The 23,706-nt window shown below is 40.7% G+C and overlaps 1 long non-coding RNA gene and 1 pseudogene across 2 annotated transcripts in view; both read right to left on the reverse strand.

Annotated features, from left to right (window-relative positions):
- Window positions 1-21,143, reverse strand: part of LOC120592867 (uncharacterized) — a 61,634-nt gene extending 40,491 nt beyond the window's left edge. Inside the window, exons 1-4 of one of the 2 annotated variants that reach the window (XR_005650227.1) lie at window positions 20,464-21,140; window positions 17,844-18,110; window positions 16,648-16,845; window positions 12,124-14,012 (exon numbers count right to left, since the gene is read on the reverse strand). This is a non-coding gene — a long non-coding RNA (uncharacterized LOC120592867). Of the gene's footprint in view, window positions 1-12,123; window positions 14,013-16,647; window positions 16,846-17,843; window positions 18,111-20,463 lie in introns of those variants that run through there. The other variant, XR_005650228.1, reaches the window with a different exon arrangement.
- LOC120593108 (uncharacterized) lies at window positions 19,214-19,332 on the reverse strand (annotated as a pseudogene).
- Window positions 21,144-23,706: the final 2,563 nt, after the last annotated feature.

The following is a 23,706-nucleotide window of genomic DNA, read 5'->3' on the forward strand; positions in this document are numbered from 1 at the left end:
TCCTCCCTTTGATTCTGATCTGACCCTGTGACTATTTTAATGAACAGAAGGCAGCAGGGGTGCCACTGTGCAAGTTCCTGATCTAAGCCTTAAGAAGGGCTGGCAGCCTCTGATTTTGCACACTGGAGAGCCCTGAGCTGTCATGTAAGAAGTCAGCTACACAGATGGAGAGACCAGGTGGAGCAGCCACATAAAGGGAGAGAGGCCTCAAATGACATGGAAAGAGAGAGGCATAGCCATGTCTGCATCCCAGATGAACCCAGCCTTCCAGTCATCATCACCAAAGCACCAGCCATGCAAAGGAGCCACCTAGGCATTGCAATTGGTGGAGTCCTGAGACGACTGCAGCACAGTTGACAGCATGTGGAGCAGAGGAGCTGCCCAGCTGAGACCAGTCAACCCACAGAACAATGAGAGATAATAGAATGGTTGTTCTTTTAAGCCTGTCACACTGACTCCCAAATAAAACTGACACAACCTGTTGGTAAGACAAAGCTGAGTTAATTGCTTACTGCAGTAAGGGAGAACACTACATGGCAAGGCTTGGTGCTTGTCTCCAAAGAGAAGAAGGTAAGGTTAGAATTTATTAATAACTGGAAGCTTGGTTTAAGGCAGTTTTTCAGTATAGGGATATAATTAGAATTAGGCAAGAATCACCACGTAGCAATCCAAGATTGGTGGGAATAGCAAGGCAAGGATTTCCAGCCGAAGAATTAAAAGAATCTTAGGGCACAAGTTGTTGATGTTTCCCATTGAAGAGTTGATAGAAATTTCTTATAATGAACAATCAAACCTTTTCCCTGGGCAGGAGACTTCTGAAGAAATAAAGTCATACTAATGAAGACAGAGGAATCTTAAAGTTCTGCTAATGAAGCCTATAGCACAAGATCATGTTAATACAGACCAAAAGATGTGGTTTATGTTCTCATGTCCAGGCTAAGTGTTGGGCTGTCTGATTTCGATTTTTAAGCCGCTAAGTTTGGAGATGGTTCGTTACACAGCAGTTAACAAATAAGACATTTCCCAAACTTTCTGCTTCTCAATGTTTCTGTATTTCTCAATTCACTCATTCATCAAATATTGCATACCTGTTATGTTCTAGGCACAGTGCTAGGCACTGGAGATGCGAAGGAAAATAAGATAGACAGGGTCCGTGCTTTCTAGAAGCTTAAATTATACTCAGGAAAAGATAGACAACGAAGCATTAAACAACAACAAAAAAATTAACAAGGTAATTTCTATACTGATGAAGTGTTCTGAGGAAAATAAAATAGGGCAATGGGATAGAATGTTGTTAGGAAGGGAGACAGAGCTGCTTTCAAAACAGCAGTCAAAGAAGTACTCTTAAGAAGATGACATCTGCACTGGATAACATGTGAATGATGGAAGGATCCAACAAGTCAAGTTCTTGGGAGAGAACATTACAGGCAGGTGCAAGGCCAGGGCAAAATCCATGAGAGAGGAAAGAGCACTGGCATGCCGGAGGGAGGGAAAGGCCAGCGTGCTGTAAACATGCTCACCAAAGGGGATGTGGTCCATGTGGAGGCCAGAAAGATCGGGTCACATAGGGCCTTGATGGTCATGGTGAGAAATTTGGGTTTGAATCTAAGGGCTGTGGGAAGCCACTGGACCAGTGCTGTCCAATACAGATCAAATGTGAGTCACATACGCAATTTTAAATTTTCTAGTAGCCACATTTTTAAAAAGTAAAAACAAACAAACAAGAAAACAAGTATTAACCAGAATTAATTTTAATAATTTTTAACCCAATATATCTAAAATATTATTTCAACATGTAATCTATATGTAAATTGAATATTTTACATTTTTTTGGTACTAAGTCTTTGAAATAGGTGCATATGTTGTCCTTATAGCCCATCTCAATTCAGACTAGCCACACTTTAAGTATATAACAGACACCTTTGGCCAGTGGCTACCATACTAGCCAAAGTAGCTAGAGAGTCTAATAATCATCATCTTCTCAGGTATCCAGGTTCAGAGCTGTCATTCATTTCCCCCTTCCCCTCACACTGACCTGCCATCATCATTCACCAAAAGCTTAGATAAGTCCATCTCAATATAGTCACATCTGTCCTGTCATCTTACCCCAGCTCAAGTATCTTCAATATTTTGCACATCAGTTATTGCTACATCTGAATTGGACTTTCTGCCCTTGCTCTACCTAAACCAATCTCTCTCCACCAGGCTACTGATGTGTTCTGCTAATGCACAGCTTCCATATTCTCTCTTCTCCCCTTCGAAATCTTCCATAGCTCCTATTGCTTCCTAAAGTTCAAACTCCTTTGGAAGGCTACAAGTCTCCTCATGAAACAATGCCACCCCTCCTTTTAGCCTTTTTCCCCACCACTCCCATTCTATGACACACTTAAAACCCAGGTTCCAGCTTGGTCCACTTCATCACACTTGCCCCAGTGACTTATGAAAGTAATGTTATTTTATTTCCAGAGCTTTCAAGATTTGTTTCTGTTTATTATTATTCTTTAATAGTAGTTTTCCTCCCTGTACAAACGTGTTTCTATTTTTTATTTGGTAGTTTTTATTTTGTAAAGTTTTCATTTTTTCTTTGAAAGACAATTCCAGTGACCTGCAATGTTTGGATATGAGTGGCCTCCTTATTGTTTGATTTCTTATTTGTTCTTGTTCCACAGCCAACTTTTAGCAAAAATTATGCATATATGTAATCAAGCATTATATGTGTATGTGTATGCATGTGTGTGTAAAATTTTAAGTTAAAGTATACTTAATTGTATGCTGAACAACTATGACATCACTTGAAATTAAAAGAAACGCTATGGGATATAACAAGTCCAGGTTGAGAAATCTCTAAAATTCTCCTTGACTTTGGCTATGACCTATAGAGCATTTTAGCCGCCATCTTTGAATTATGGTTGAAGGTCATTCCTCATGTTTTTCTTTTTACCCTTGGTTAAAACATTTAAGTGACTGAGTATGGAATTCTTACAGAACCCACTCCAAAATAACCATCAAAACAAAATTCATATGATGGCCACTTGCCGGTGCATGCCACACAGCTGCTCTTGGCTATTTATGGTTGTGAGATGTTAGCTCCAGAGTTAGACTGGAAGTGAATTGAGTCGTAACTTGTTATTGAAGGAAGCTTGTGCTTGCATCTCTGAAAATTAATACTAAAAGGCAAGGCACTTACAAGCCTGTTTTAGCTGGAGTCTCCATTCCCTAGGTCTTGTCTATCAACTCGGTTTGGCTTGATTTTAATTTGGTTTGGGAGCCTACTTCAGGCCTTTGCATATATTTCAGTATAAATGAAGGTCTAATAGCAAACATCCTCTGCTTGTCTAACAGGAGCATAAAGGCCCTTCTTCTTGCCAGACCATGGGGCCTGGGGCTTTACGAGAAAACCCACAAACAAAGCTGATGACCAAAATTAATTTCAGACTGTAGTAAAGAATAAAAGAATTTATCTAGGCAAAAATAGCTGCAGCTCAGGAGACACAGATTCAGGTTGCAACCTAAATTGTGCTCCCCTGAGACAAAGGAGAAGCCACACTTTATAGAGAAACTTCCTGCCCATAGTTCCCATTTTGGTCTGTTTCATACAAATAAGGCTTCCAAATTGTGCAGTTCTGATTGGTCAGTAGATATATAAATGAGGTTTCAAATTGTGCGGTTCTGATTGGTTGGGGCAGGTCACAGTCTATCGGCTGAAAGGTAGCATGGTGACAAAATAAGGAACTTCCCTACAGTGGTGGACTCAAAAAGTATGAAGACAGGATGGTGCAGGAGGTTAGAAGTTCAGTTCGTGGTTCTTCTTGGAATGCAAGGTTCATAAAAGATACCTATCGGCAAATGGCTGCTAGGCTCTAGTTTAAATTTTAGGTCCATTTAACTACAAGGAGCTTTGACAGGTAAATTTCTTCTCAGGGTACGTAAAGCTCATAAAACTCATGGCTCCCCAGGTTGCCTAGAGTTCTGGTCTCCATCTTTTCCTGCTTCCTCCTGACACACTATACTCTTTCTGAGCACCTACCTCTGTGCTAATACTGTGGAGAGACAGATGAATAAAATACCAGCCTCTCAATCTCTGGGGAGATTCAGATGTTAATAAAGAATTTTTTAAAGGGTTTCTTTTGGATTACCTTAAAGAAACCCTTTAAAAAATGGGTAGGTGGGTAGGTTAAATGCTAAGTAACTGGATACGTGAGAGAAGTTGGAGATGTAGAGAAGAAATTAGAAAAGGCTTCAGAGCTGGGTGTGATTTAGAGAGGGAGAGCAGAGAAAGACCAGGTTTGACAGGTTTCACATGCTAATGAGTCACAGCCATCAGTCAATGTTGTTCAAGAAAAACTGCCTCTTTAAATCCCCTGGAAGGGGCCAGGTGGAGCCAGAAGAACCTGACCTGAAGATGGGCCCTGCCTCAACTCACCTGAGACCTTGGCAATGTCACTTGCCCTAATTCAACTCTAGTTTCTTTACCCATAAAATCTGAGTGTTGGATCATTTGGTCCAGGGGTCCTCCAAATTTGAGACCAGAATCCTCTGAATTGTCTTCCCAATAGGCCTGCTCCCTGAATGGAGGTCAATATGTGCAGACAATGTGAGCCACGGAACTATTTATGCCAGATGTCGCAGTTAGAAGCCGATGGTTATGATTCCTGAGTTGCAAGTACACGTTATCTGCCCGAGGACACAAAACCCCTTTCAATCTCTCATTTATCCACCCTCGTCCCCAATATCTGGCCACTCGTGATTTCTACTTCCTTTGTCTTCCTCTATTCAACTCTCTGTTTGGTTTATGTTTTAATCATTCATTTATTCAACAAATATGTTTGCACCTGTTAAGTACCGGGTATTATATTAGGCACCACAATCTATCCTGACCCTAGTCTGGATAGGGAGAAAGAAGGTGGGGAAACCAGGCCCTCCTGTGCTGTCAGGCTGGTCCCAGGAATGCGATGCTGAGTTCTCGAGCTCTGAGGAGGACCCTGTCTCACCGTGCATGAGCCTTGTCATAGCAGCCATCCATTTTCTGGATTTTCCATACACGGGTGTCCCACCACACTTCAGATTCAGCATGCTTAAATAAAACTTGAGATTTTTTTCCCCCTCACATCACCCTTCTCCCCTCAGTTAATAGGATAGCTTTCCATTTCCCCTCCAGTTAAAGTCATTTCAATACCTTTAGCTTCCTCACACTCCTTAAACAGAGGAGGCAAGTGATCCCAAGAAGTGGAAGGGTGAGTGTGGTTATCACAAGCAAGTGAGGAAGGGGCACTGGCCCACCAGCAAAGGATTAAAGCAACAGAAGGAAGTTGTGCTGTGAGAGGGATTTGGCCCAGGCTTGTAGGACAGAGGCCCCTAGCAAAGCCCTTGATTAGCTGACTAATCTGGTTTTCAGGGTTCAGGGTACCTGACTGCAGCTGGCATTTGTCTGCCAGCTCAAAGTCACTTCCTTTCCCCTCCTTGTGGCTCCTTATTTGCTTTGAACTGGGAGGGCCTGTTATGGAATCTAACCGATGCTCAGAATTGGAGGACGCCTACCTCAAGGGGGATGGGGCAAGCCTCCCGCTGGCCCTAGACAGAGCAGGCAGGCCTGGGCTCCTGCTGGGGTTAAGTCTCTCCCTCCATCCCCAGTATGAACTAGAGATTAACACCTCGCATGGGAATAGTGGCCGTAGCCTTTCTTTCTGTCCTTTCGGAGGCCACATCTCACCTTCAATCTCCTTTGTCCTGAAGAGTGTTTATATTTGTAATTAAGGAGGTGGTGAAGGCAGGAAGAAGGAGTGTTGAATTGGGAACCCAGGGCAGCCCAAAGTCATTGCAACCTCAGAATGAAAAAAGAAAAAAATCTCTGAGCTGGGGTGGGGAGGGTTGTTTAAAAGGCAGAAATAGATTGGGGTGAGAGAGTGAGGTGATGGGTATGGAGAGAAAGAGAACAAGACTGATTTATAATATTCTGAGAGCAAAAAGTTAGAATCTTCTGTCTCCACAGCAGGATCTCAGGGTTCAGTGTGAGAATCTCAGTATTTCAATTTCTCTCTCTCCTACCTCTCTACCACCTACTTGTCTCTCATGACCCTTCCCTCTCTCTCTCTCTCTCTTTTGCTTCAGTGGTTTGCATTATCATTTGCCTAACTCCAAGAGCCTCAAGACCTGTATCTACTTCAGCCCCAGCTGTAAGTCTTCCTCCCCACATCAGGAATTTCACAAATAAATCATTGAGAACAGAGTTGGCCTCACCACGAACAGTACACAGCCTTCTGCTTAGCCTCTGTGGCCTTGGACCAGCTCCCGGGAAGGGCCCCTGCCTGGTGACAGGCACCAGCACAGCCTGCCTCTCACAAACACTTAAAGGTGGGGAGCCCCTACCTCTCAGGTGACCAACGGGCTTGAAGGGAACTGGCAAGGTCGCTGTGCTGCTCACAGCCACCCACACCCTGGGCTAAGCTGGGTCCAAGGCACAAAGCTTCTCTCTCAGGGGACCAAGCAAATAACTCAGCGACCTTGAGAAAGTTATTTTAGCCTCTGCAGACTTCCCTTTCCTTGTTTTTAAATAGTTCAGAGATTTATGCTTCTTAATTCGCAAGGAAACTGCCTGGGAAAAGATTGACTTGTTCTGAAGAGTTTTGGCTTCCTGAGAGGAACCTGGGGTTCTGGGAAGCCTCCTTGAGCCGGCACAGGCACAGGTACCCACACGTGCATGATACGCAAATCCACCCACACGCTCACCCAACATCTATTCACCAGCTCGATGCCTAGGGACAAGATATTATTTTGTGCACTGCTCGGTCCCCTGCAATGTAGTGCTTGGAATAAGGTTAATGCTCAATAAATATCTATTGGATGAATATGGTTGACAATTATTTCCTGTATCCACTCCTTGTGCCAGTCACTGTGCTTAACACTCAAGTTGCTCACAGTCCAGGAAGTAGACAGGCACGTAAACAAATACAGCCGATATAGGGTGTTGATGGGCAGGCGCCAGGACAGAAGATGCTCAGGGCACTGGGAGGCTCAGCAGAGGGGAGTTCAGCTCTGCCCCATGAGGGGAGGTGGGTACAGGAGAGTGGCAGTTCTGAGCATTGAAGGAAGAGTAGGGGTTCATTAGTTGGACAAGAGGGAGATGAGGGTGGGTGGGGGTGGCAGATATCACCCAGCTGAGAGAAAACGTTTTCAAAAGCACAGAGCCCTGAAACAGCATGACAGAGTCCAGGGCACTAGGAATTGTCCCTCCCTCTGGGCTAGACCACAGGAAGGAGGCAGAGCATTAGGAGATGAGCAGGGGAGGAGGGAGGCTGGATCCTATAGGTCATTATGTTCCAATATTTTCAAGTGGTTTCTATACTTAACTTTAAGATTCTTGTTAGACCCTTAAAATGTAACAGTCTTACTTTTCTCTCTGCTGATTGAGAAACTACATGAGCATGATGGGCTTACAAACTCCACACAGTAATTCTAAGACTCCTCCCACCCCCGTGCCTCTCTTCACACCAGGCCCCATATGTTGGAAAGCATTACTTAGGGGGACCATATAAAGCCATTTACAATCCAAACTAGTTCACTTTGGGAGTGAAAAGATCACTCTGAATAATCGTACCTGGGCAACCTGGGCAACAAGCAAGAACTAGGACCATTCTGGGCAAACCCCAGGATGTATGGTCATTCTAGCTAAAGACCTTGGACTGCCATTGAATGGTTTTATAGAGGCAAACAGTGTGATCAGATTTACATTACTGGAATTAAATTATTCTCTCCCCTCATTTCTTCACAAAACGGAGGAGGAGAATAAGGATGGAGGCCCTTTCCAGCTTCAGTATTCTATAAATGTATGTTTGGTAAGCATCTGAAGGGTTAGATAAAATGTAACCTCTAGCAAGTTTTGGGGGTGGATTGCAATTCAACCCAAACCTTGAAGATCCATACCAATATCCTGTGTTTTTAGTTGAAACCCAATAAAAGTGCCCAAGAAAAACACTCCCAGGGAAACTCTACTCATCCACCTATCCAGGAAGGGAAAGGCGATGCCCATGAAAACATTCCATTGAAATTAAAGCCTTGCTGCCAATCCACCTCTCCCACAAGTCCCAGGTCTCCCTCCCTCCTCCCCTGGACTCCAGTAGCATGCAGGTGAGAGGTGATTGGATCTGTAAGAGGATGTGAGCATAACGAGGTTAAGTTAGTGCTGCTGATTCAACTCTTATAACAATCCTCTGCCTCTTCAAAACCTTCTCTCACAAAAGAAAACAAAAGTCTTAAAAAAAATCTTCATGTCTCTTCATTGACTAGAGAATTGAGTACAACTCTTCAACCTCCATTTCAAGACTCTCCATAGTATGAAGACAGCCCACTTTCTTCATGAAACCTCTCTTACAATCTAATTGAAAAATTTCCTGAACATACTTTACATTATTCTAAGTGCTAACTCATGTTCTATCTACTTTTTACTTATCAAAATCCTACTAATAAATTTCATCTCTTTTATGAAGCTCGTCTTTCCTCTTCTCTCTTCCTTTCTTTTAAGTTACTTAAATACTTATTTTTCAAAATACTTATATACTGTACTTCTACATAAAGGTATAATTAATGAGTGCTGGTATCTATCTCTTAACTTTCTTTCTGAAAGAACTAGTAACCAGTGTGGTTTAAAGAAGTTTACAGTCTCTTCTGTATGTCCCGCACGAAGCTAGTTCTGTACAGTTTGGAAAGGCCAAGGAGGTAGAAGAACCAAAATACTTTTGAAAAAGAACAAAATTGGAGACATACTATCTGACTTATTTCAAGATTATTTGAAAGCTACAGCAATCAAGATAGTATGATATTGGTGTAACAATGGGCAAATAGATCAGTAAAACAGTATAGAGTCCAGAAATAGACCTCACATACATACTCAAATGATTTTTGACAGAGGTTAAAAAAAAAAAAAACAGTTTAGTGGAGAAAAGATGATCTATTCAACAAAGTGTGCTGGAATGAGTGAATAAACAATGCAACAAAGAAAAAAGAACTTTAATCTATACCTCACATCATATTCAAGAAATAATCCAAAATAAATCTTAGACCTAAATATAAAACCTAAAACTATAAAATTTCTAGAAGACACATAGGAGAAAATCCTTGTGACCCAGGGTTAGGCAAAGATTTCTTAGATAACAACATCAAAAGCAACGTAGATTACAAAAAATTGACAAAGTAGATTTCACAAAAATTAAGAACTCCTCTTTAAAAGATTCTGTTTTGAGAACACTTTGAAGAAAAGGAGAAAAAAGAATTTGGATAAAATATTTGCAAATCACAGATTCGATAAGAGAATTGTATTCAGATTATATAAAAAATTTTCAAAACTCAATAATAAAAAAATAAACAAACCAATTACAAAATGGACAAAAGATTTAAACATATCCTTCATTCAGGAAGAATGTGAATGGCAAAGAAGCGCATGAAAAGATATATGTTATTAGTGTTAGGGAAATGCAAATTAAAATCACAATGAGATATACACCCATAAAACACACACTAAAACTAGTCTAAAACTAAAAAGACTAACTGTATCAAGTGTTGGCAAGAATGTGGAGTAACCAAAACTCTCAAACACCACTAGTGGGAATATAAAATGGTACAACCATTTTGGAAAACAGTTCCTTAAAAAGTTAAGCATTGCCTAACGTATGATCCAGCCATTCCACTCCTAGGTATGTATTTAAGAGATATGAAAGCAAACATCTATACAAATATTTATACACAAATATTCAAGGCACCTTCATTTGTAATAGCTCAAAACTGGAAACAATAAAAATGTCTATCAGTAAGTCAAATGCGTAAACAACTTGTAGCATATCTATACAATAGATTATTACTTAGCAATAAAACAGAATAAATTACAGATATATGCAACAATATAGATAAATCTCAAAGTAATTATGCTGAGTGAAAGAAGCCAGAAAAAGAAGAATACATCTTCCATTTATATACAATTCTACAAAATGCAAACTAATCTATAGCAACATAAAGAAAATCAGTGGTTGCCTAGGGACTGGGAGAGGGTGGCAGATAGGATGCTAGAGAAGGCTCACAAAGAGAGATGAGGAACTTTTGAGGGTGATGGGTATATTTACTATCTCAATTGTGGTGATGGTTTCATGGGTGTACACATATGTCGAAACATCAAATTGTACGCTTTAAATATATGCAGTTTCTCTTACATCAAATATATCTCAACAAAGCTTAATTAAAAAAAAAATAGACCTAGCCTGTCATTTAGGAGCTCAGAGCCATTGTCTCACTGAAGAGACACCAGTTGAAAGAGAGAAGAGAGAAAGGCTTTTGTTTGTTTGTCTATTTTCTTTTAACATCATCTACTCCAGCATTCTCCATAATTGCTCAATGCCTGGCCTAACAAACTTAACGATGTACTGCTGTCCCCACTAAACATCCATATCTGCTGCTTGAGCATCTGGTGGGAGGAGGGGGAGATATACAAGTCTGATTTCTTGAGACTTACACAAATTGCTTCTGAACCGCAAGTGGCCTTCTGGGATACAATTGAGAGACTGGTCTCAGGGCCTTAGAACTGGAAGGGGCCTTGGGGTTTTCTCCTCTACTTTGGGTCTGGAATCAGGAATCCCCACTGTTCACCACACATAAAGCAACTAGCTACATTCCAATGGGAAGAAATCAGAGCAGGACGAGAAGAAGTGAGAGAGCCGTTCCCAAAACCCAGCTAGAGCTCTGTTCTTCCTTGCAATATGGTTCTTTAGGTATCTTCGATTTGGGAGGAAATCAATTGTTTTCAATAGACTAATACATTTCTTTTTGCCTGTGATGAGGGAGAGAAGAGAAGAAGGGGAGATGGATAGATTTGAAAAATGAGACTTCAGTGGCCAACGAATTCTTAAAAAAAAAAAAAGCCTTTCCAACCCAATGGGCTATGTCTGTTTGGTTGGAGTGGTTTATATGTTGGTTAGCTCTGACTAACTGAGCACATCTCTTAATGTTTCATTGCCTTGGCTTTCCCAACTTTGTACATTTAGTATCAAGAGCATGGGTCTGCCTCCCTCCTGATCAGCGACAGGCTCTTAAGAACTTTGGGTTCTGAGGAGAAAAAAAAACCTTTGTATAGAAAGACCAGGACTTATCATTTCTATTTCTCCTTGACAGCTTTTCGAGTTTGGTGATTTCGGCTACTTTTCTGAAGGGAATAATCTTTTAAGCTCTCCATCTAATTTGTTCTCAAGCAGGAGTTTAAACTCCCCCATTCGAAGTTTATCAGACAGATCTACAGAGACTTTTTTAGGGAGGATGTTTACAAAGGACTCTTAGTGTTGCCAAGAAAAGAGAGAACGAGAAAGATAGGGTTTCTGAAGGATAGTGTCAGAGGCAGTGAGATTTAAATATAAATATAAGGACCCCTTTCTCTCTCTCTCTCTCTTGCTAACAGGTTGTTCAAAGGCCAGTGGTGGGCAAAGCAGTTCGCAAGGGGTAAATGGCTTCCTTTTTGGAGAAGATTCCTCATAATCACATGAGCCAGTGGAGTTTCCCTTTTAGGTTTGTCTTGCTTTCTCTTGTTGCAGAGTTGGAATTCCAGACATTAAAGCCCGTAGTTCTGTTTCCCCCTACTTTTCTGCTTCCTATAGAATAACTTTATTTTTCTGGGGAGGTCTTCTTAAAGGTGATATCTTTTAAGTAACAATGTCATATTTACATGATTATAGCAGTAGTACCATGTAAGAATAAATTAATCTCTTTTGGGGAGAAGGGAATTCTAGAATATGAAATTTATATCTAATAAATTACGTGACCACAGGCATAGAGCATTTTAGGTATGGCTTCAGTAATCCCAAAATTATTTTGAAATTGTGTACATGTTCAGGTATTTACAACTCTGAAACTCTCCAGTTGTAGAAATCTACATGTATGTAGCTTATTAAGTTTGAATTCATTATGTGAGAAAAATACCACCCCCCCTCCCCCCCGCCTCCACACAGTTAAGCATACCCTAATACGTAGTTAGGTCTGGAGAACAACTTCATTTAACATATCACTTTAGGGGCATTTTTTTCTTTAATTCTAGAAAAACAAACATTTCTGCAGCCAGTCTTGAGAAATGATTTTTCTCTCTGATAAGGATGACTTCATTTTATCCTAGTAAAAGATAAGTTTTCATCATCATAATCAAGCAGGAGAGAAATGTTCCCCAGTGAGCTGCCTGACAAATTGTGTAATTGTAGTTCATTTTAATTAGCAAGCTCCATTTTTGAATTGTTAATCTCCATTCTTTTCATTTTAGTCAAAACTAGAACTAAATGGATTTCAATCATGAGTTTCCCCTCCTCCTTCAATGAACTATTGTATTTCAAGTGTCTTATATAGGAAAAAAAAATAATTTATCCCATTTGTCATAAAGCTAAAATCTTCGGTTGTTATTCATGGTACCATCCTTGTGTAATGAAAAAGTACATCTAAAAGAGACCTTCTAAAGCACATCTACTGCAAAGTGAGAGGGTAGGAGGACTGTGTGTTGGGAGGGAAGGGAAGAAAGTGGGCATTCAGCAGATTTCCACAGAGGCTCCATAAATAGGGAAATCATAATATTAGAAACAAAGCTCTAGCCTTCAAGTCATGTAACATGTCATCACGAAGAAAAGTTAAGAACCAAATTTTGCTTCATGGCTGTTTTCAGCACAACACACACATACATTATTGTCTTTATTTTTTAGAATAGTTTTAAGTTCATGGTATTTTTTTTTTTTTAAAGAAGAAAACCATGGGTCTCAACATATTGCTAAGAAAGACTTCCAAGAACAAAGTGTAGTCGTAAGATTATTGAGAATTAAGCAAAATCCTAGAGCAGGCTTTGTTTATACAAGTTACTTCACCCACCACTGGGTGGTGGTATGATTGAAACCTTCATTCTCAGGTAAAATGTCCTCAAATCTCCCCCATTCTCCCAAGTCACTGATGTCACCATCTGGGAAGTGTGTGTGTGTGTGTGAGGGTGTGTGTGTGTGTGTCTTTTGAATCAATAGAATTCTGGCCTGATTGAATGTGATCTGCAGCCATCATGACAGAGGGTATTGTTCTGTCCTTTTCAATCAACAGTTTTCCATCTAGAGGACACAGAGGTGGCTTAGAAAAAGGTCACCACGGGGCATGTGGCCTGCATTATGGTCCTGGGTTTGTTTTATGACACCAGAAGATATGCATAGTCAGCCCAAGAGAATGAAATAAAAGTCTTTCAATTAAATTTTAATCATGCACATGTGTCCACTCCACTATCTGAATGAAAATCAAAAAACTGACAGTCGCCTGGTGTAAAGGGTCTCAACCTTTTGTCAGCTAGAACCCCTCTGAGCTACAAATTTTGAAAGATGTATGCTTACCAATGTGCTGCTTATATTAAATAATAATTCAATTTCTTATTTTTCATTAATAAAAGTTCCTAACAGTAACAGCTACCTTTAATCGTGGGCTTACTATGGACCAACCGAAAAACTGTGAGGTGGGTGTTATTATTGTCCTTATTTTATAGATGAAGAGAACACTGAGGTTCAGAGAGATCAAGCAGCTCCATCAATGTCATTTGGCTAGCAATGGGTGTGCACAGGCTGACCCCATATCTGTCTGCTGTCAAAGTCCTGGCGATTCATCACAATTCTCTTCGGTGCAGCAGAGCTTCTGGTTTGCGTGACGTGGTCTCTGGTGTAAATACACAGCCAAAACCAAAGACAGGGGGTGTCTTGATGAGACTGCAACCCATATCCAGGCATATCCAGGCAAATGCAGAATTCCCGCCAAGCTCTTTGAAATATTGAAAATTGTTCACAGACCTCCCCTTCTTTTCCACGTCATTGACACCTTTAAGTATTCCGAGAAGTCAGTGGGCTCAGAGATAGAGAATCATTTGCTAAGTCCTGTTCTCTCACGTCAGAAGCAGTTTGATTGTCAGCAGGACTCTGAGATAGATATATGTGCAAGGACACAGAAAGCGTGGTTCCCAGCCTTCTTCCACTATTGGACCCCTGGGAAAGTAGAAATAGTATAGGGGCATAGGCGAGACATTATTCTATAATTTTCCTTATTTTTTTTCCTCTGCAAAATTGCTTTCACTGAGATTCTATTCCTCGCTGCCCAAGAAGTAAAGACTTCAGCCTCCACTGACAAATATCAGAGAAATCTATTAATATATATAATTATATATATATACACACATATATGTATATGTGTATATATATACACGTATATATGTATGTGTGTGTGTGTGTGTGTGTGTATATATATATATATACGTATATATATATATACGTATATATATATATATATATATATATATATATATATATATATATATAATTCCTTCAGTTGTATGATATTACTAGCGTGTGACCTGGTGTCTCTAAGATTTCAGAGATACCACATGTTGACTGCTTTGGGCCATTTTGAAACAATCTGGGATCTAAACCTACGAGGCCAACAAATACAAAGAGAGAGCTGGGCCATCAATCATTAGCAGACATCCTGAAGTGTGTTTTCCCACACTTCAGAGATGGGGGTGGGGGTGGCAGCAGAAGAATGTGAACATTTAGATAGATCTTACTGGGACCTAAAGAAGGAATTAGCATCAAAAGATCTTTGAGATAAGCAGAGTAGATGTTGAAAATAGTATTTGAGAAGCACCGTGAACCCAGCTAAGAGCTCATATTTCTGTTGACTGTGAGCTGCTGGGAGCCTGGCCTGAGCTTATCCATCTCGGTGTCCCCACAGTGCCTAATACACAGCTTGGCACACTGGTGTATTAAGGAAATACTGGTTTTATTACTAAATATAAAGCCCAGAACCTCCAGGGTTGGCACTAAGAAGAGACTGGCTACGGGGCCAGATAAAGGCTTGAGAAAGGCAGCTCCAGAGACCCTCGTCCCATCTCTAGGATTTACCTTCTTCTTGGAGTGATCTTAAGTCTACCTCTCCCACCCCCAGGAAAGGGCTATGCTTCTTCTAACGTGCTGGCCCCACCGATCTTTCCAGGTGAGCTCTAGAGCCTGCTGAGGGGAGGAAGGAGCACAAAAAAAAAAAAAAAAAAAAAGACTCTACTGAGCAAATAAGAAACTACAAGGAGGAGGTGACTGACAGATGCAGCAAGTCTTGAGAACCTGGCCTTAAAACACTACAGTTCATCTCTGGCCATACTTTAATATGACTCCATTCATGTCATCTTTCACAAAATGGTGCAACAAAACAAATTAAAGAAGTTTATCAGATGCAGAGGCTGATAAGACAGCAACTGTCATCTGTATTCTCCAATTTCAAAATTTTGTGCTAGTGAAAACAAACAACCTCTCATTGAGTTTATAATAAAGTTCACAAATTTGAACATACAAAATAAATTTACGCCAGCTAAACACCACTTATATTGGTTTTATATGTTGAGTTCTAGATTAGATTTCAGTTTTTAAAAAAGACTTCTTATGTCTCCATAATTTTGAAAGCCCCTCCCTAGACCATAAAAGAGCGGTTGAGCCTTTTTTTACCTATTCCCCAGGACCCTCATTTGTATTTTCTGCTTCCCAGGACCCTGAGCTCTACTTACCTACCTACCTACCTACCTACCTACCTACCTACAGACTTGTCCTGATTCTTGTAAAGCCAAATAGGAAAACCAGGTCTCAAGGTAATTTCACCAGGAGACACTGAGCTGAGGCTGTTGTGGGGGAGAAGTGTGAAGGGGGATATGCTCATAATTAAAGCCCTTTGCTGACTCCCCACTTTTCTCCATTATGGTAGCTTTCTTGGGTCTTGGGAACCATCTTCTCCTTTTAAAGCTACAGGATGCCATGGATTGGCCCATCGTGCCCCAGCATAACCTGAGGAACGGGCCGTCATCAGAAAGGCTTTAAGGAGTAATTTTCTTACGCACGACACCCCAACAACAGCTGAAATTATTGCACAAAATCCTTTCACATCAGGGCCAAAGGGCCCTTTGGAGTGACCTAGACCAACCCCACATTTCCACAGAAAGAAACTGATGCCCAGAGAAGGAAGTGACTTACCCAAGTCACACCATCCATGATCCCTTGACTCTGTGACCCCCTCCCCCACCTTCCGCAATGCCTCATCTCCTCACTTGCCATGATGATCAGCTCTCACATGAGAGGGTTATTCTTCATTTTGAAAGATGTTAGTAGTGATTTACATTTTTAAATGTGGCTAATGGTAGAAATGAAATGATAATGAGAAAGCGACACATACTTTCAAAGTGACTGTTCACCAGAGCGAACATTAAGCCTGATTTGATCACACCCATTAGGGATTTCAGCTGAAAATTACAGAGATGTTTCCTGGGAATTTGTCTGATAAATGTGACAGGGTCAGCTGCCAGGGATAAAGAACCATCATTGAAATGTCCAACTAGACAAAAATTTATCAATTACAGGTATGAGAGGCTTTGAAATGCTACATATAAATCAAATTATTTCTAAACTAAAGGAGTTATTTTTTAAAATTCCTTTTTATACTATAAGTGTTTTAACCTGTATTGAGCTATTTCATAAGTAAAAAGGTGTTTTGGGAGAGTGGATTTTGTTTATTAATTTTTTTCAGATATTAGGTTTTAAAAAGTGAGATACTCCCTATATGGAGAGCTTTAAGTCTAGAAGGTACCTTAGAGATTGGTCAGATCCTTCATTTTCCAAATGAGGCAGCTGTGGTCCAGCAAGGAGAAGACTGTCCCAGGGTCACACAGCAACCAGCATCAGAGCCAGGACTATGAAAATGCCTCCAGATCCAGGTCAAGGAGTTATTTTATTAACAGCCGACACAACTCTCTGGGTCGTGAGTTGCAGGAACAAGATTAAAGTACTGAAATTGTAAAAAAAAAAAAAAAAAAAATGCAGTCTACTTCTCTATTAGTCATTGTTTCACTTCTAAAAATATAATCTTTTTACTTACTCAGTTTCAAAAAATTTTTAAAGTAGTGTGCAATAAGACACATTCAAGCCAGAAAGAGAGAGAGAAAAAAAGAGAGGGAAGGAAGGAAGGGAAGGAAAAGGAAGGAGGGAGAGAAGGGGAGCAGGTGGAAAGGAAGGGAAGGAAGAAAGAAGAGAGAAGACAGAAGAGGAGACAGAGAGAGAGAATTAAAAGAAAGAAAGAAAGAAAAGAAAGAGAAAGAAAAGAAAGAAAAGAAAGAAAGAAAAGAAAGAAAGAAAGAAAGAAAGAAAGAAAGAAAGAAAGAAAGAAAGAAAATAAGAAAGAAGAAAGGAAGGAAGAAAGAAAGAAAGGAAGAAAAAGAAAACAGAAATAAAATGTGTGTATGATGCCTGCACATATGTGTGAATGCTCTGTCAAGGGGAGGGGTGGTCAAAGAACAAATTTGGGGATGTGTGTGAAATCTAAACCTCGAATAAGAATGGTCACTAAAATTGATTTAGATCTGAGTTTCCTGGTAATAAAGTTTTCATTTGCTTATTCATTAAAAAAAATAATAATAATAACCTTCAATAGAAGTGTAACTAGAGAGTCTCCCTTTCTCTCCTCTAATCCCATCACCTCTTCCTACATACCATCCTGAGAAACACAGAGCAGAACTGCAGCACTTTGGAGCTAAAAGGCTCCTTATATACCACCGAGTCCAACCCTCCAGTTGACAGAGAGTTAACTGGAACCCCAGAGAGAGAGAGGTGATTTGCCACAGTAACAGCAGAGTCCATGAAAGGTAAGGCGAAGGGCCAGAAAAACACTTGACACCTCATGTCTGAGTTTCAGAGATGTTAATGATTAAAAAAAGTATTTTTAAACTTATTTTTACAAATATCTCCATTGCATAGCAACAGAGAGTATCCCTGATTCCCTTTAGCTACCTGCCCAAGAAGCTTGAGCTCGATGGTCACAAAACTTTTTATTTCCATGCTGTTTTATTAGGTACAATATTCTTTCATGCCTGGCACATCCCATGGAACCGTGGCTTATCCCTGTGAGGTAAGTGCACAGAAGAGGAAATTAAGCCTCAGAGAGTCAGGCTCAGCCGAGGTCACACAGTCAAGCAGTGCTGCTAGTGAATCAGCTCCTGACTGTGAATCAGGCTCCTGAAGGCAAGTCCACTCTTTCCTCTCCATGCTGTGGCCTCCCTGAAAGAGCACAGACAGTGACAGATGAACCAACACACCCCATCGCCCACTGGTAAAACCTTGCAAGGACACTGTGATTGCTAGCTGGGGCGCCAGCTTCATGGTCAAAGTACCATCTCTTATAGGTATTAAACTTCTAACACAAGGGGATTTAAGTGAAATCATTGTTTTAAAAAGAAATTTTTGTCAAAGGGATAGATTTAAGGGCTTCATATTTGAAGTTTTGCAGAACACTAATGGGCACCTCAGCAGATAACCCGCAAACCTACTGGCCACCCAGGGGCTTCTGGGCCTCAGCTTAACAATGTTCATGATTCAAGAGAATTAAGAGAAACCTCAAAATGAGATTCATGGGGTCTGGATGAGTCAAGAACTGGGAGAGACTTAGGGAAAAGTAAAGCAATTATCAAACATGGGAGAAAAAGAGATTGCCTCTGCAATCAGAATCCCACCTCTGGGCCTGAGGCTTAAAGTTTAAAATAATAATAATAATAACCTGGCATCTTGATTTCATTTAAGTATGAAAAACTAGTGTCTACAGGCGGCTGCTGGCTGGACATTCATCCTGCTGGGGCATCCATGGACCCTTCATCAGAGATACGGGATAACTCAGAGCAGAGAGCCCAGCTGGGGCCTTCCTCCCTGCCTTTGAATTTGCAATGCTAGTGATTAGAAAAAGTGTCTCCATCTTGTAAACACAGCAAATTTGATCTGGAAGTCATTGAAAAAACATAAACACAGATCCTCATGCGGTCCTCTTTACACTGTTCCAGCCCCAGTGAAATACAAGCCCAGTTACAGCAGAATTGTTTTTTTTTTTCAAACATGCTTTTCCGTTTAAAATAAAATTCTCAAGAAGTACACATTAGCATGAAGACCCAAGTCCTGACAGAGAGACAATAAGTGCAAAGACAAGTGTTGCTTAAGCAGGTAATAGACAGAATGTCACACTTACTTGGGCTGTCTTCTGCAGCTGCAGAAACTGCTTTCTTGAAAAGTCAATTTTTTATTTTTTAAATTTTTTTAGGTGAGGCAACCCTTGGTCGATCTCACAGATTGTAAGGACCTTGTCAGCTTACAATCCCTTAATTTTTTATTTTTTACACCTACGGCACCTGGTGTTCCTAAGTGGTCTCCCATCCAAGTACTAACCAGGTCCGACCCTGCTTAGCTTCCGAGATCAGACGGGATCGGGCTTGTTCAGGGAGGCACGGCCATAGACAAAAGGTCAATTATTTTTTAAGTGAAAATTAACAGTACTAACACAGCTCCTAAACTATATCTTTAGTTAAGAATATGGTTTCATGACTATTTTGTGTTTTCCAAATTCATTCCAAATCTGCAGTAATATGGACCAAGAATTTAGTCTAGTTGCCTACATTTAACCAATAAATAAATGGAGGCACAGAGGGAGAAGTGACTGACTTAAGGTCACAGACATATTAGTGCCAGTGGCAAAAATGGGGCAGTGATTTCCTGGTTTCTACTGTTTCCTTCAGGACCTGTCTCTTCCAGGTGTTACTATTTACTTCACATTTTTGTCCAAAGGCATTTATTAGATATTGTGCTTTATACAGAGCAAGTAATGGGTTTTATTCCACCAATGTAAGCATGAAAGAAATGTCACGTGATTTTTCTAAAAACAAATGAATTCTGATTAGGAGCGTCCAGTTCATAAGGTTGGCGGAGAAATTCACCCAGTCAGTCATGGGTGAATGGGGCTCAGCCTGTTAGCTGCAGTGACAGATGATTTCTAGATCATATGGAAGGCCCCAAGGTATGGAAGTGGAGCGTCTGTAAGGGCCTCTGGTTATTCATGTCTTCACAGCCCAAGGTCCCTATAGGCTGGCACTTCACCTGCTCTTGCAGGAGATGGCAGTCCCTGGGCCTGCTAAGTTACTACCTCCACACTGGGGCACTGAGAGGAAAAGAAGTAAGGGCCCGAAACCTCAAACCACTTCTCTTTTAGGTCTGGGGAACCTCTCCAGCCCACTTCCTACCCCCTCAGCTTCTCTCACTTTCTGCTTCCTAGCCTCCTGCTGCCTCCTTCTGAACCACTTAGCACAATCTGCCCTCAGGCCAGGCCAGAAAGGGAGAGTGACCAATTTTGAGGAACTACTACTTTCAATTTTAGGTCTAAAAAAATCCGCAAACAAGGAAACCCAAAGGCCTATCTACCTAGAATGAGAGAACGAAAAATACAGTAAGAACAAATTCCAAATGGAGACCTCAATAAATCATCCTGCCACTGCTATATGCCACCTTTGCCATGCAGAATTCAGATCACGTCATAATGAAAACAAGAATGCACTTGTATAGCACCTGATAGTCTGCAAGCCACTTCTATACTCACCAGCTCTGTACACTCTCCAGCACTGCAAGCTACTTGTCACCCCATTTACAGAGGAGGAGAGACCAAGGCTTAGTGAAGGGATAGATATTTGTACTTCCTCTTTCCTAGTCCTGAGAGGAGGGTAGCCAGCCATGTGTATCAAATATCCTCTGAACTTGGCTGAACTCTCAGTAAACCAACACTTGTCAATATTGCTCCATGATACATTTTCTCCTTCACTTCTAAACGGCCCAATGAACTTAGATGACACAACCAAATGCAACTTTCAGTAGTTTTCTGGGGTGAGCTCCATTGTTTTTGTTCACTCAACTTCAAGGTTAAAAAAAAAAAAAAAAAAGAAGACCAAAGATCATAAACAATCTCAGCATTGGAAGATTTTGGAAAGAAATTCAATGAATGATGAAAAGAATTGTTTAAATTCCTGAGGGTTATTTGGTTGAGGTCTTTGTGCCCTGGTATCAAGACTCTTGAGATCGTGTCCTCAATCTCTGTCTCCACATCCTGTCCTGAACCCCACCTAAACAAGGCTGTGGCATTGACTGCTGTCAGCTTCTTTCTCCTGGAGAAGCAAGCAAAAAACCCACAGGAGCTTCTTCAGTTGCTGTTACTATGTGAATGTTTGTATCCACCCCACCCCAAATTCATATGTTAAAACCCTAACCCCCAGTGAGATTACATTAAGAGGTGGGAGGTCTTTGGGAGGTGGTTAGATCATGAGGGTAGAGTCACCATGATGGGATTAGTGTCCTTATTTAAGGGACCATGTCCCAGATTTGCCTCAGGAAGGGTGGTACGTACCTTTCAGCAAAGGATGAAAATAGCCATCTAGAAATCAGAGTCTTTTGCACAAACTTTATCTGGAAGAGACAATGTAAAAAAATAGCCAAGACAGTTTTGAAAAAGAATAATGAAGAGAAGCTTATCTCAGTAAACAGCACAACTTACTATACAGCTAGGCCATTTTGAGCAGTATCCCTGTTCAGGTGCAACAATAGGTAAATAGAGCAATGTATTCAAGGACTTCCATGACAGCTGGCGAACCCTTTCAGTGTCAATCAAAATCAAAGTATCATACCTTTGAGCCCAGTAATTCCACTTCTAGTTATCTTCTCTATAAATATAGAGCACATATTTATATTTATAAGTGTACAAATAAATACCTGGAAATTCTGGAAGGATATACCCAAATTGTTGACCAAGATGTCCTCTATAAGTAGAGTAGGGAGAACAAGATTGTGGTTGGGGTAGAGGTAAAGGAGGGATGGGGCTTTTGCTCTTAGCTCTAAATTTACGTTTCGTTCAAACTTTTTTAAATTAAAAGTAATTTACATATTGTGTAGATTTTTTAAAAAATTAAACAGAAAGCAATATTACTTGGGCAGGCCATGCTGTCTTCTGATGAAAGTCTCGACTCTAGCATCCCTACAGGATGTGACCTTGACCAACTCTCTTTTGCCTCAGTTGCAATATGGCTCAGCATAGCACTGAATGTAGGATGACTCATGGCTGTAAAATTATGACGCTTAAAAGAAAAGTCAGTTCGAGAAGAAATTGGTTTGGGGTAGAAGCTGGGGGTGTTACTTTAGTTCTTACGGGCATGTTCAGACCCTTCGGACTGCAGTTGAGGTCCATCTAGTGTAGAAATAAAAAACGATCTCTGAGATTAAGTGGTAAGAGAGGGAGAAGAGAATTTTGGCTTAGTATGGAGACTATCGAGTTCAATCTCTTCTCAAAATGAACTGTGTAACCTTTACTTAGCTTCCCCACATCAAATAGAATGTGGCAAGAGAGATGTCCAGAAAAAAAGCCCATTGCTTAAACAGTTCAATTGTGGATTACACCATCCCAGACCGGGACTCAGGTGCCCAAACCAGAGTGATGATAATCATAATTATACTCCTGTGTTCATTCATTCACCAATTTCTTCTTCTCTCTCTGCTTCTCCTCCTCCTCTTTCTTCTGTGTGCCAGCTTTAGGGTAAGAAATGATGATGAGGAGGAGGAGGAGGAGGAGGAGGAAGAGGAGGAAGAGGAAAACAACAGTAGAAGATGAAGAGAAGAAGCAAAAAGGCCGAGAGGAAGAGAGGAAAGAAAAACAAAAGAAAGAAAGAAAAAGAGAAGGTGAGAAAGAGAAGAAATGGTAGTAAGTAAGGTCATTCGTTTTCTGAATTATGATTAAACCATTTCACGTGAATGTTAGAGTTAAAAACTGCCCCCCTCCGCCCCCAGAAACTGCAGTGACAAACTGAAGAATGATGACAGATTGATTAAAACTTTTTGTTTTATTTTTTAGTAAGGAAAGAAGTCACAAATCCAGGGCATATAGCTACCCTCAACTGATACTCCCAACAAGCACCCCAACTAGAGGGCAGGGAAGGAGAAGGTGCCTCTGCATAGAGGTGATGTCTGCACTCAGCCTCAAAACTCCATGGCTTACCTCTGTAGATGCTCATGAAGTTCCAGTGAATAAAAATATCTAAAAGATTAGTGGATAAAGGACATAACTGCCTTTTCTTCTTTAAAATAAAAGGAATGAAGGAAGGAAGGAAGGAACCTTCCAGGCTGTTGCTGATAACTAGCCTGTTATCATTTAACATTACTGTTAGGTAATCGCTGGACTCAAGTGACCTCTGTAATCCTTTCTGGCCCAGAGACAACAACTAAAAAAGGTTACTATAAATTACATCAAAGTCTTTTGGAGATGGAACTTTCTTTTAAGTAACATGGAAAAGGAAGGCAGGGCAGCTCACAGATTTAAGATTTCAAAAACAATAATGCCCGTGATGGGAAATACAATCCACATAAATAAACAGAATTGCAAAGGCAATTAAAAAAAAAATTCCCCTTAACTTCAACTCCTTAAATATAATCTATAGACAGCGTAGGAGTGGCAGGGAGTGAGGGAAGCCTCTATCTCTCGAGGATTTACTAAAGTGATTTATTGGGGAGGTCGCAGCAGCCCGTGTTTGGGCCTGTTACAGTTCGTTAAGCTCCACTAAGCTCAGGTATTAAGGGATGCTTCATTGGAACATTTGTGTCGAAGGAAGGAGGAGGAAGGGGGAAGCTTTCTTTACTTATCTATTTATTTATTTTTCAGCTCTGGAGGTGCCTAGGGCCTAGGGAAAGTCTCAGGACACAACTCTGTTTGTCTTCCTTTTCTATTCACGTTCCTGATGTTCCAGGCCTTCTCTGCCCCATTGCTCAGTGTTTGTTTATGGCAGCGAAGTAGAAAATTGTAACGTCT

The sequence above is a fragment of the Pteropus medius genome, unplaced genomic scaffold (genome assembly GCF_902729225.1).
Source record: "Pteropus medius unplaced genomic scaffold, Ma_sr-lr_union100, whole genome shotgun sequence".
Taxonomy (NCBI): Eukaryota; Metazoa; Chordata; class Mammalia; order Chiroptera; family Pteropodidae; genus Pteropus; species Pteropus medius.